General features: G+C 41.0%; 1 protein-coding gene across 3 annotated transcripts in view; it reads left to right on the top strand.

The window, feature by feature from the left end:
- Window positions 1-13,588, top strand: part of PDE10A (phosphodiesterase 10A) — a 669,061-nt gene that overhangs the window by 237,261 nt on the left and 418,212 nt on the right. Inside the window, exons 1-2 of one of the 3 annotated variants that reach the window (XM_050789385.1) lie at window positions 7,256-10,233; window positions 11,229-11,417. The exons of the other annotated variants lie outside the window; for them this stretch is intronic. The gene's annotated coding sequence lies outside the window, so the exon portion shown is untranslated. Of the gene's footprint in view, window positions 1-7,255; window positions 10,234-11,228; window positions 11,418-13,588 lie in introns of those variants that run through there. 3 annotated transcript variants of the gene reach the window in all.

Here is a 13,588-nt window from a genome sequence, read left to right as displayed (position 1 = left end):
ACGAAATGAAATTCTTGCCTTAGGGCCACTGTGATAACACTGGCCCCTTATCTGGCCCTCTCGTAGGAGCCTGGTCCTGGGTTCTGCAGTGGCTCAGCTGGCTGAATGGAGTCTGAAAGCGGACCCCACCCACGTACATACAGGGACTGTTGTGAAGAGTGCTTAGCCTGCCATGGACTCCCTTGGCACTGCTCTTGAGAGCACCTTATTTAATTTGCTAAAAATTCAACACTAGATGATGTCGACTTATAAGTTGCGTTTCTTACGGCTAAACTGTTTTGCTTACCTACCATCTGGGTAGCTTCAGGTATCATTAAAAAATATTTGATTGACAATACATTAAAACGCTACCAACATTTCTCTCAAATGCTAACAACAGGACTCTCAGTAAAGTATGAATTTCATCTTAAAGACAGTTGACAGCTATGCATAGATACATGCATATGTTTAAAATGTGTATATATAGATATAGCATAAATGGGCATGGAATTCTCTTACGTGACGGAATTTTGGTAATGAGTTTCCCACCAGAATAAAAGAAAAGCTTCGAAGGACAAGTGTCTGCAGGTAATGTAGTTCACACATCGAACAGCATCTGTTGGCAGGTGACATCCTTACCTCCATGTTGACATTGAATAATGTTAATGTGTCAGCCTCTGCATAGCGTTTCCTTCTTCACAGGCTCCCTTAGGGGTTCTAATCTAAGAAATCAATACATGAGCATTTTGTAAACTTCTGCAATATGATATTATTCTGGGTTTTTCATGGTGTTTCGTGAAAAGAGAGAGGCCTAACGATGAATACCTCATGTGGAACGTTTGGCAAAGGGACTGCCAATTAAAACTATGTCTCTTCCCAGTTTGACATGTTTGGGTTTTACTAATTTAAGAAAATGAAGTAAATGATTGTAGAAGAATTACTGTATAATTCATAACATAACATATGTTATGACATATAACAAATTATCACAAACATAACAAATTATCTCAAAATCTTGTGCTTTAAAGTAAGGTCCAATTCATATAGTGCAGTGTCTGGGCCAGGAGCCCAGGTTCAGTGCAGCTGGACACATGGTCCTGGGATCCTCAGGAGGCCAACTCGCTCACTTTGATGCAGAATAGGCAAGCCCCAAAATTGGGGCTTAGCCTGAGAGGGTCCTTGGCTTCACCAACGAAAGAACTCAAGCTGATGGTGTTAGACAGCAATCTTTTATTGGATGATACTGTTCCTTGCAGAGCAGGGCTAACTGATAGGCAGTGCACCCACATTCAGCAATGTATAGGCTGTAGGCAACTGTCTTTATAAGTACTTTTACCCACTTTTTTTTTTTTTTTTTTTTGAGATGGAGCCTTGCTCTGTTGCCCAGGTTGGAGCGCAGTGGCGCGATCTTGGCTCACTGCAAGCTCTGCCTCCCAGCTTCATGCCATTATCCTGCCTCAGCCTCCTGAATAGCTGGGACTAGAGGTGCCTGCCACTATGCCTGGCTAGTGTTTTAAATTTTTTTTTAGTAGACATGGGGTTTCACCATGTTGGCCAGGATGGTCTCAATCTCCTGACCTCGTGATCTGCCCATCTTGGCCCCTCAAAGTGCTGGGATTACAGGCATGAGCCACCGTGCCCGGCCCTTTTACTCACTTTCAGTTACATGTAAATTAAGGGGCAGGTGCATGCAAATTGAGGGGTGGGTTATTTATAACTTTCTAGGAAAGGGATGGTAACTTCCGAGTCATTGCCACGGCATTTGTAAATTGTCATAGTGCTGCTGGGACTGTCTTATACTGATGATCAATCAGGGTGGCGAGGGATCACTTTTATCATCATCTGCTGGTTTTGGCCGGGTTCTTCACTTCATCCTGTCTGGATCAGATCCTGTTTTGGTCATGAGGGTTGTGACTAGAAAAGAAGTCCTGCCAGTCTCCTACCTCCACCTGGTTGCCTTGGCCTCTCTACAGGGCAGCTCCCATTCAGGTGCCTGCTTCATCAAGGGCACCCCAAGGGGAGGGGAGGCATGTGAGCAGCACAGAGCCTTCATGGCCTCATCTCAAAGGGGTGCTCCTTCACTTTTGCTGCCCTCAGTTCCAGCTCACGCCTTCAGAGAAAGATCACATAGGCATGCACTCCTGGAGGCAGGGATCAGGGAAGCCACCGTAGACACTCCCTGCCACATTGACTCTAGAGGTGCAAAAGCAGAAAAGATGAAGGTTTTATGAAGATTTAGGGGTGCCTCATAAAATCCAAGGGCAAAAGCATAACGGGGCCTGAAGAAAACACCAAAGGCCAGTGGGAAAGGTGCTTGGTGTGTGGTGACTCTGGGTCACCTGTGAAATGTGACGTCAGTGAGTGTCTAATGCACCCACAGGCGAAGACAGCACCCACTGAGGCCATGGCTCTTTTCTTCTCTCCCCTGGGAGACAGTGCAGCTCATGCCTGCCTTGAGCTCCTGCTGTGTTCTCTTTGAGCCCCTGAAAGGCTTGGTGGAGGCACACCAGGGGTCGTATTTTCCTGCTGTAGCACCTGAAGGTGGGTCATCTCAGCATCCCGCTCCTGCCAACAGCAACTGAGGACAGTAACAGACATGCGGTGTGTCCTGAGCACAGGCACTGCAGGAAGCCCTGCATGTGGAAGCGGGGGCCCTGCGTGCCAGCGCCTCTGTGTCTCCATGCTCCTCACACCATATTCTGTGCAGGTCAGACTTAGGGGAATTGTGGGGAAATTTGAATCTCAGAGGTGAGTCAAAAGATTGAGTCTGAAATGGAACTGGCCAACAGAAACACAGACAAAAAGTACCTGCATCAGAAAAGGAAAACTCTTCATGACAGTCAAAGAGCTCTGCTCAGAAGTTGAAGAAAATGTGCAGGTTGTGCTTTGTACTTGCTGTGAGTCCTACGAAAAACTCCTGCAGCCTCCGAGGAGTTTTGAACTCACGAGGCGATTGAAATCACCTTACTTTCTGGGTGGGGAAACGAAACTTGACAAGCCTGATGTCCAGGCTTAGTGTCAGCGTGGCAGTCTCAGGTGTGGGGGTGCTCGGCAGCCCAGCTGGCCTGGCCTCACCAGCAGCCAGGAGAGCCAGGCACCCAGGAACTGAAGCCCAGCCTCCTGCTCCCTTAGCTGGCACTTTTGAGAGAGCCCATGAAGATTCCAAGATTCCTAGGACTGGATCCTTTTTCACTTTTCACTTGCCAATGTCTGAATCCTTTGTTTGGAATACCTTTGATTTTTCATATTAAACTCAGCTAATTATTCCTAAATAGTTCAAGTCCATTCACTGGTCTCTGGGTGAACTAGGACTCTGCATTTTGTACTCCAGTCAAACAAAGCCTTGCTCACTTCTCCACTTCTGACATGTCCCCACCTCCCCACCACCCTCTACACCTTCCTGGGTCTTCAACACCCACCTCATATCTGCAGGCCTCATGTGCCCCCTATTCAACCACCCCTGGAGAAGCCTAAATAGGCGAGTGAGAACCAGGAAGTATCAAAAGAGTAACTCCACATCTGAGATTCTTCACCTAACACAATCCATGAGGTGCGTTGTCTACTTCCTTGTCACAAAAGTTATGTGAGGGAAAAGTTACTCCATGTAACCTCAAGAACTGTGAGTGGCTAATAAATGCTAAGGAAAGAATAAGACAGAATTTGATTTGGAAATGTGAGGTATTTCAGAATCAATAGCTGGTATTTTGGTTTGCCTATTTAATATCAGAAATGATAAATATTAAAAAGCAGGAATTTAGAAGATGAAATAGTTTTTTATATACCAATAAAAGTTTAAAAAATTAGATTTGGAGGTGGCCAGAATTAACCTGTAAGTGTGTCAATATGGAGGTGCATTAAAAGGTGCATCCAACAGAAAAATATCTGAGGCCTCACCAATATTTTAGGAGCATTTACAGTTACCTACTTTGGATTTATTGTTTATTATTAACTTTATCGTAGAAATAGCTCATAGATGATGGTGGTGATGGTGATGATGGTGGTAATGGTGATGATGGTGGTGATGGTCTTGATGGTGTTGATGATGGTGGTGTTGTTGATGGTGATGTGATGGTGGTGATGGGGTGATGGTGATGATGGTGATGATGGTGATGGTAATAATGGTGGTGGTGATGATGGTGGTAATGGTGATGGTGGTGATGGTGCTGATGGTGATGTGATGGTGGCGATGATGGTAATGGTGATGATGGTGGTGATGGTGGTAATGGTGATGATGATGGTGATGTGATGTGGTGATGGTCTTGATGGTGTTGATGATGGTGGTGTTGATGGTGATGTGATGGTGGTGACAGTGGTGATCGTGATGATGGTAATGGTGTTGATGGTGATGATGGTGATGGTAATAATGGTGATGGTGATGATGGTGGTAATGGTGATGATGGTGGTGATGGTGGTTATGGTGGTGATGGTGAGGTGATGGTGATGATGGTGGTGATGGTGATGATGGTGTTGTTGATGGTGTTGTTGATGCTGATGTGATGGTGGTGATGGTGATGATGGCATTGTTGATGGTGATGTGATGGTGGTGATGGTGATGATGGCATTGTTGATGGTGATGTGATGGTGGTGATGGTCTTGATGGTGTTGAGGATGGTGTTGTTGATGGTGATGTGATGGTGTGGTGGTGATGGTGATGATGGTGATGGTGTTGATGGTGATGATGGTGATGGTAATAATGGTGATGGTGATGATGGTGGTAATGGTGATGATGGTGGTGATGGTGTTGATGGTGGTGATGGTGATGATGGTGTTGGTGGTGTTGTTGATGGTGTTGTTGATGGTGATGTGATGGTGGTGATGGTGATGATGGCGTTGATGGTGATGTGATGGTGGTGATGGTCTTGATGGTGTTGAGGATGGTGTTGATGATGATGTGATGGTGGTGATGGTGGTAATGGCCTTGATGGTATTGATGATGGTGTTGTTGATGATGGTGATGTGACGGTGGTGATGGTGATGATGGTGGTAATGGTGATGATGGTGATGGTGATAATGATGGTAGTGATGGTGGTATTGGTGATGGTGATGGTGATGATGGTGATGGTGGTGATTGTGATAGTGTTAATGGTGGTGATGATGGTGATAGCTATGTCTTTATTTAAGTACTTTCTATGTGCCAAAATCTCTCCTCATGTGATTAACTGATTAACTCTAACATGCATTAATTCCATTTAATCCTCCACTCTAAAAGAGATAAGAGATTAGAAGATTAAATTAGTAGCAATTTGACAAGGTTGATATCATTATTATCCTCATTTTACATATAAGAAACCTGAAACAGATTAACTTGCCCAAATTGCACAGCGGCAGTGGCATACATTAGAAATTCAACCCTGTGGTGTCCAGATGGTCCCACAGGTTCATGTAATTCTAGTTGCTGTTTATGGTGCCTCTTCACTGGAGGGTGAAATCACACACACACACACACACACACACAAACACAACCTTCCTTCTAAGATTTGGCACTGATTTGAATGCCAAGTGCCTTGAAACTTCATGCACTGTGTGCATTTCTGTTCGTCTGATTTTCTGCTGTGAGGCTTGCGCTCACCTTTCCAGATGACCACCCTTCATCTTAGACTTTGTGGAACTGCTAGGAGCTGTGTTACTGTGAACAGTTTGCTTCTGCCACCCACATATTTAACTACTTCCTTTGGCATGGAGAATAAAACATAAATATTTCTATCATGTCCTTGACATTAAAATAACAGTGGTGTTAGCAGAACCAGGGATTCTGAAGTACGTTGGCAGGAAAATATTTGAAAGGTGGAAAATGCAACCTTTACGTTTCCAAGCTAAGGAGAGTGCGCTTGTCCTTTTATGTGATGTTGCTGGAAACCACACAACGAAGTAAAAGCACTGCACCCAGACTGAAACCCTTTCTCCTTCCCAAAGCCTTAGGTAAATTAGCACTTGATACGTTCAACAGGTTGTTTGTATTTCTATTCAGGGAAAGAGCCATCTCTTAACACTTCTTCTGCACTCCAAGTATCTAACCAACATAAATAAATCAAAAAGGAATTGACAATGAAATGCTAATGGATTTTGGGGACCAAAACATTCATATTTAAGAAAGAAGACTCAGGATTTTTTTTCCGGGCTGCCTGACATGGGTTCTCTACCCTGTTCTGTAAGTCTGTTTCTCTGCCAGGTCTCTCCTCTGAGCAGGAATGTTCCCTAGAAGGCGGTGGATCATGTAGGATTTCCTCACTAAGCTCTTACCTCGAGGGTCAGTGAACAACAAGTGGGGCTATTGGCTGCGGGAACAATAGTCTGGAAGGTCCCTGCCACAGTTTAACTTCTTCAGAGAAATGTCCTCCACCTTTCTGCCATGGAAAATGCTGAGTCCCATGAGCTCTGTTCTTACTGGGATGGAGAGATCAGAAGAGAAACAAGAAAGGAGCCAACCTAGGCAGCAGTTGCTAAACTTTGAATCAAACCCCCTCCTCCTTCCCTCCATGTGCCTGTGCGCTTCTGCCTGGAGCTTCACCAGGTCCTGCCCTGCTGCCCAGCACGCTGCGGAACGCTCTCCCACGCCAGGCGGCCACATCCTCTGGGGTTCTACCCACCTACAGACTCACTTTCTTTCTGCCTTCAGGTGTGGATGGCTCCCTTTGCTTTCTCTTTGATGCTGTGGATTTATTCACACATTCCATCAAAAACAAAAACAAAAACAAAACAAAACAAAAACATGATCATTTTCAGCACAGACTTCAGCCAAATTGCCTGAGCCCTGAGTTCAAATATCAGCTCCTCCACTAACTAACTAGCAATGTGATGTTTTCTCATTTCCTTCATCTGTAAAATGGGGATAATAACAGGGTCTAATTCACAGTGTCGTTGTGAAGATTGAGTCAATGTGAACAAGGCATTTTGAACACTACTCAACGTGGAGTGTGCCCCACACCAGTGTTTACAAACCTTGTGAGCCGGCGGAGGCAAATCTCTGTGTGTAGCCTGACATCTTCACTTGGAAACCTGTGTTTCCATTATAACTTAAAAATCATATTCATTTAAAAAGTTTTAATTTTTGAGATTGATTTAATTACATAAAAATAATTCAAATTTTAAAAAATATTTATTTTAAAACAAAGGATGATAAGGAAATCTATAAAAGTATCAACCACTTTCTCTGGTTGTAGTTTTGGACTTTTCTTTTTCTTCTTTAAACTTTTGTTATCAATCTTCCAAGTTTTATTGAGTTAAGATATAGCATAGCCGCATCAGAAAAAAAGAATATAAAATATCTAAAGTAAGATGTATAATCAGGTAATAAAAAAACTTTTTCCATTTAACGTTTATTTAAAACCACTATATTTTTAAGAAGCACTTTTGAAAGGAAAATTATCGCCAGTGATATATTAATATCCCAAAATCAGGTGGGTTTTCCAAGAGTTCATGGTGTTACAGATATGTCAAAAACTTGCAATTCTCTATAACTCATTAGTTCTATAAATATATCCTTATTTTGAAAGATGGCAATCAAATATATGGATAATTTGTTAAGCTCTTAAATCTTCTTACATCAGCCAGAGGCAAAATGGAAGTGTTCCACTGACCCAGGAGTCAGCCTGGTGACTTGCCCGCCCTTGGCATCCATGGCTACTTTGAGGCCCTCTGCTGCTTCACGCCTGGTCTGCTCCACCCTGCGTGTGCACAGAAGCACCCAGGGACCATGAACGGGACGTCTCTGTTCACTGCTGTGTCTCAGGGTCTGGCACTTGGGACACACCCTCACTACTGAATGGGTATTTGTTTCTCTGGGAAAAGCACTCCTGCTGCGTTGTTTGCGGGAGAAGGCTGCTTCATGTGAGCCGTTGTTGATGTAAGAATGTGAACCGCGGTGGCAGAGACTTTGACCACCTTGTTCAATGCTATTCCCAGGATTCTGTGCAATACCTGGCACAAAATCATCTTCAATAGAATCTCGAAAGAATCAATAAGTGTACCCCACATAAGTGTCAACACCGGCTCCAACCTTGACCCACATCCAGTGGGTCAGTGTGATAGTACTTATAAAAATGAACGAATTGGTTTTGGTATTTTTTCGATGCTACTTATATCTCTTTGGTCATCATGAATGTTTTCTCATTTATGGAGCTAGAAAAGCTTCAGGGACTCAGCTTTGTTTGTACCTTTCAGGTCATTCCTTTCTTGGCTCCTGGGATGCTTGTGGCGGGGCCCAGCAAAATGCATGCATACGGGTATCCATTCACCTATGTCAGCATCATAAATGTGGGGCTAATTATTTCAGACACATAGAAATATGCAAAGATTAGTATAACAAATGTCCATATAACTCCCATCCAGCTTAAGATATAAAAAAGGAGCAAGACATTTAAGAATGACATAAACCCCAATCGTGTATTCCTGCCTCATCTCACCACCATCTTTCTGCACCAGGAGTAACCCTGTCCCTCTTTTGGTGTTTATCATTCTCTTGCATGTTTTAACATTTTTACAACATACGAACATGTATCTAAACAATACTGGGTAATATTTTGTAAATTTAGAGGTACATGTCCTTATGAGGATTGCATGTCATAAGATAAAACCTCAGAGTTGTGAAAATCCTTACAAAAGGAACAGAGAAAGGTGCAATCAAGATCAGTCATAGTTAATAAGCCAAGTTTGAGCTTTGACATTATCCGACTAAATTTTGTATTATAAATTAAACATTTAATGATAAACCAGTGGTTTATTGAAAACGAAATGAGTTTTCTAATCAAACTGGGTCATGAATTTATTTAGTTTTTTTCAGTCAAGACGATGGTAAAGATATTATTTTTAATTCATTCTGAAAGGGTATTAGTTAACTATCAGAACTGATAGTTTTCTAATAATCAGAGCTGTTTTAAGGGCTTACTAAGTAAAAGTTAAAAGATCTGACTTTTGTACACAACTAAAATACAACTAAAGGTCAGAAAACATCCTGGATAAATATGTGTGATAAGTGTGAGGGGCAAGGGGCAATATATACAGCAGATAATACAGGTAGCTAACAATAACTAGAGATGGTGGGTACATGTGTGAGGAAATTCCAGACACATCACATAAAGCAGCTGCGATGTGAGGTTTCCACAACTCTGCCCCAGATGGCAGGAAATTATTTTCTTGAAGCCATAATTTGTAAAAATGCTTGAATTTGCTAGTATCTAAGTAAAAGCAAATTAAAATACCACCTGCTATTATTTTAATCCTGTTAAGATTAACACACATTATTTTGAAAATGCACTTGAGTGCTGGAGAGGTTGCAAGGAAATGCACATCCTGAAAAATTACCAATGGTATTGTAAATCGAAAGAATACTTTTAAATAAAAACATATGTGCCCTTTAGGCCAGGAATCTCACTACTAGAAACTTATCACACATAAGTAACTCAGTTTTTGTTTTTTAAAGCAGTGCTGGTTCACAATCCCATATTCAAAACCCTAGGCTGGATATATTTCAGAGTTCAGGATTAAAAAATAAAATGTTTTAAGGGAGATATGGTATGTCTACTCTGTGTCACATAAGACCCCAGGGGACCGAGTCAGCACTTTGCAATCAAACACATCAAAACAGTATTTCTGTGGAATACGTGAGTGTTCACCATAAACAAGATAATGACTCCCCAGTGAATTTTCAGTTCAAACTTAAGAAGAAAAATTAAATTTTCCTTCAAAAGTGTGAAAAAATATTAGTTCTCTGGGCTTTTTATAAATGTGTATAAGCCACTTATATCAAAGAGATATTAATATCTGTATTATTTATATCACCAATAATACAAACAAACTACAAAACAATTTAGAATTAAATATGAAAAATCTTATGCAAATAATGATCAGTCAATTCAGTGAAATATTAGCAAGACTAAAATTAAAATAAGGAAATTATCCACAAATATACAAAAATGTGTAAACTGGCACAGTCTTTACTACATGTTCTTATTTTTTACAGAGTTGAAAATGCAAGTTTTTATGCCTTATCTGTTTAAGGTGTTTCCTACATAAAAAATAGACAAATTCAGAATTTCTTTTTTCTGTAGACAATTGTACTTATAAAAATGAATAAATTGTTTCAGAAATATGTAATTAATCTAGCATCTTAGGTTATTCCTGCCATTTTCCCAGAAAAAATTTTAAATTGTTGTAAAAACAATTCCTTTTAAATAGATTACCTGTAAGTCCCAATTTTACAAAAGAGGCATTATGGGGAAGTGATCAGTCACTCTCTGAAGTCACAGTCACTCTCTGGTAAGTATCTACCCCTCACACATCCATTTGCCTGTGTGCGGATAAACACAGGCAGTCCAGTTTGTTCCATCTGTCCATGTCCTATATGGGATATTCATTTAAGTAAAAATAATGGTGGTGTGATCACATGGAGCCTCTGTCTTTTAATCTATCAAACGAGGGTACTACCACTTACTAACATTCTCATTGTAGAATAGATAGGGAGTCGGAACAGGTTGCTTTGCCTCCTGACTTCACTTCGTTAGCTTTGTGGTTGATGCTAACGCAGTAAATGAATCTATGTCAGGATGTGAATTGCTCCTTGTGTTACCTGTCTTGGCTCTGCTGTGTGTACATCTTTGTGCTACATACATAACGACACTGATCCATTTTATGGATTGAGAAACTGAGGCTCAAACACCAAGTAAGATGATGACTCAGATTTCTTCTAAGTGCTATCATTCAGTGATTCTACAGACTGAGATGAAAATGAAGGCAGCCTTTGTATGAGAAAGGCATGCCTAACACCTACTTTCAACAAAGTGGGACATTAAAAAACAGTGACATCTAAATAAAGACCAGTTCATTCATTAGTATTGTACAAATGTTGATTTCTGAATTTTGATAAATGTACCACATTATGTAAGATGTTAACAGTAGAGGAAAGAAGGTGATGGGCATATGGGAACACTAGGCACTATTTTTGCAACTCTTCTGTACATCTGAAATTATTCCCAAATAGAAAGGTTTTTAAAAGTGACATATCTGGGGACATTTATGTAATAGTTCCACTGGAATATGAGGGACTTCCTCCCTAAGGCCTAGGATAGTAATTAGCATGTAGTAGGTACACAATCAATGCTTATGAAATGAATGAGTGATTCCACTAGCAATGAATGCCAGCTAAGACACAGGGCAGGGTAGGGGTGCTACAGGCCACTCTTGCCTGGGAAGAGCCAGCCACCAGGCTCTGAGACAATCTGCAGATGCCAATCTTTTTCTTTTTCCCTGTGAAGAGACCAGGGTCATCAGGAGGAGCATCAGTTGAACAAGTGCTGCAAGTGCTGGATGCTCAGAGCAGATCACCTAATTCACCTGTGGGCAATGCAAGCGGGCAGTCTTGCATGCAGTCTCTGTTTCCTGTGTGGATCTGGGAAAACGAACCCCTCCCTCAGCAGTGGGACGCAGAGGGTGGAAGAGCACAGGTGAGAAGCTCAGGCAGTGATGGATGCAGGGTACCCGGGACCACTTATCTATAGAAAGGACCTTCGGTGAGAACCGTCATGCTCACCCGATAGCATGCCACTGACCAGAGATTTAAGTTGCATCTGCTGGAGTCATCCTCACTAGATACACACTCAATTCCATTTCTCATGAGGTTGTTTAAGAATATAGTCAGTGACCAGAGCCCACCTGCCATGCTCTTGTCTCTGGGTGAGGTGCCCTCTTGCCGAGTTAGAGCCTTCACTAATGGAGTGGGGTTTTGGCATCAGATGTCCTGGGTGGGACTTGGGATGACTCCACTCATGGACACTTTGCTCAGCTTTGGGCTTCATTCTTCAGTCATGAAATGGGGTATATAGCAGTGCCCCATTTGTACTATTGCTGATGTAATGATTAAGAAATATTACATATGCAAAGGACGGGGAACAGAGAGAACACTTGATAGATATTAACTATTGCACTAGGGCAGCAAGGGGGCCGGTTTCAATTCTGACTTAGGAGGAGGCACAGTGACACTTAGAAGTCAGTACAGATTTTGAAGGCTCACAGACTGGTTTAATTTAAGCTTTGTTATATCATTCTCTGAGCCTCAGCTTTACCTTCTCTGAAACTGAAATAAATGACACCCATAAGGTAGGTGTGATAATTAAATGAGAGGATGCATATAGAGTACTTACGCATTCGATAAACAGCAGTGACTGTGATGATTGTCATGACCTGTACCCAAACACATGTGGCTTAATTTAAATCCTGCTGTTCTTTCACACCCAGCTGCCAACATCTAATAGAATTATGCATTTTACTGTCTCAATATGTCATCTTTGCAAATGAAATTTCAGAAAAATTGAAATACAGTTTTTAGGGAAAATTCCTTTGCCTATTGTTTGTGATCTTGTAAATTTAGGTCATGCCTTCCAGATTTTTTTTCATAAAGTAAATCATTAAAGACATGAATAAATCTTGCTATTTTCCCACAGTCAATCTCATTTCTTTCCTTCCCTCTCAATAAGAGCCACTAGTCTGAATTTAGTAGCTTTCATTGGCATGTGTATTTTAAAATTTTACTATATATGTATATATCCCTGTATAATATATAGTATGCTGTGCATATTTTTAAATGCTGTAAAAAGACATGCTTTTTAAAACACATCATTCATGGAGTAGAATGTTGGGAAGACGAGTATGCCCATATTTAACTTTACTACTAATAGTCAAAGCACTCTTGAGATTAATTGTATAATTAAATTTCTGCCAATAGTTTTGGATGATCCATATCTTTGCCAATATTTGACTTGTTGGACTTTAAAATTTTAATCCATCTAATAAATGTGGAATGCTACCATGTTTTTATTTTAACCAACCAAACATAATTGTAATAATAATAAGACCAATAAAACTGGATTAATACATTCTTTTTTCAGGCAATTATTTTTCAAACATATATACATGTTTGCCAGTTTCTTTATTTTCTGTGAATTAAGGGGCATAATGAATAAAGTTTGTATATATTTAAGATGTACAAAATAATGTTTTGGTATACCTATATACGTGAAATTATTACCACAGTCAAGCTTATTAACAAACATATCCTGTGCCTCATATGGTTACCTTTTTGTAGGTATGTGGTGAGAACATTTAAGATCAACTTAATCTCTTAGCAAATTTCTTTTTTTTTTTTTTTTTTTTTTTTGAGACAGAGTCTCGCTCTGTCACCCAGGCTGGAGTGCGGTGGCACGATCTCGGCTCACTGCATGCTCCTCCTCCCGGTTCACGCCATTCTCCTGCCTCAGCCTCCTGAGTAGCTGGGACTGCAGGTGCCCACCACAGCGCCTGGCTAATTTTTTGTATTTTAGTAGACATGGGGTTTCACCATGTTAGCAAGGATGGTCTCGATCTCCTGACCTCGTGATCCACCCACCTCAGCCTCCCAAAGTGCTGGCATTACAGGAGTGAGCCGCCACGCCTGGCCCAGCACATTTCAAGTATACAAGACAGTATTATTAACTATAGTCACCACACTGTACGTTAGATCTCCAGAAATTTCCATTAATAATAATATCAATAGTTATTGGTATTATTGTTATTATTATAATTATTGTAATTATTATTACAATTTTTTTGGTTAGTTAAAAATTCAGCCAGCATGAATGAA

Source organism: Macaca thibetana, chromosome 4 (assembly GCF_024542745.1).
Source record: "Macaca thibetana thibetana isolate TM-01 chromosome 4, ASM2454274v1, whole genome shotgun sequence".
In the NCBI taxonomy this organism is placed as follows: domain Eukaryota; kingdom Metazoa; phylum Chordata; class Mammalia; order Primates; family Cercopithecidae; genus Macaca; species Macaca thibetana.
Note: the sequence above shows the minus strand (reverse complement) of the source record. Positions and strands in the feature narration are given on the sequence as shown.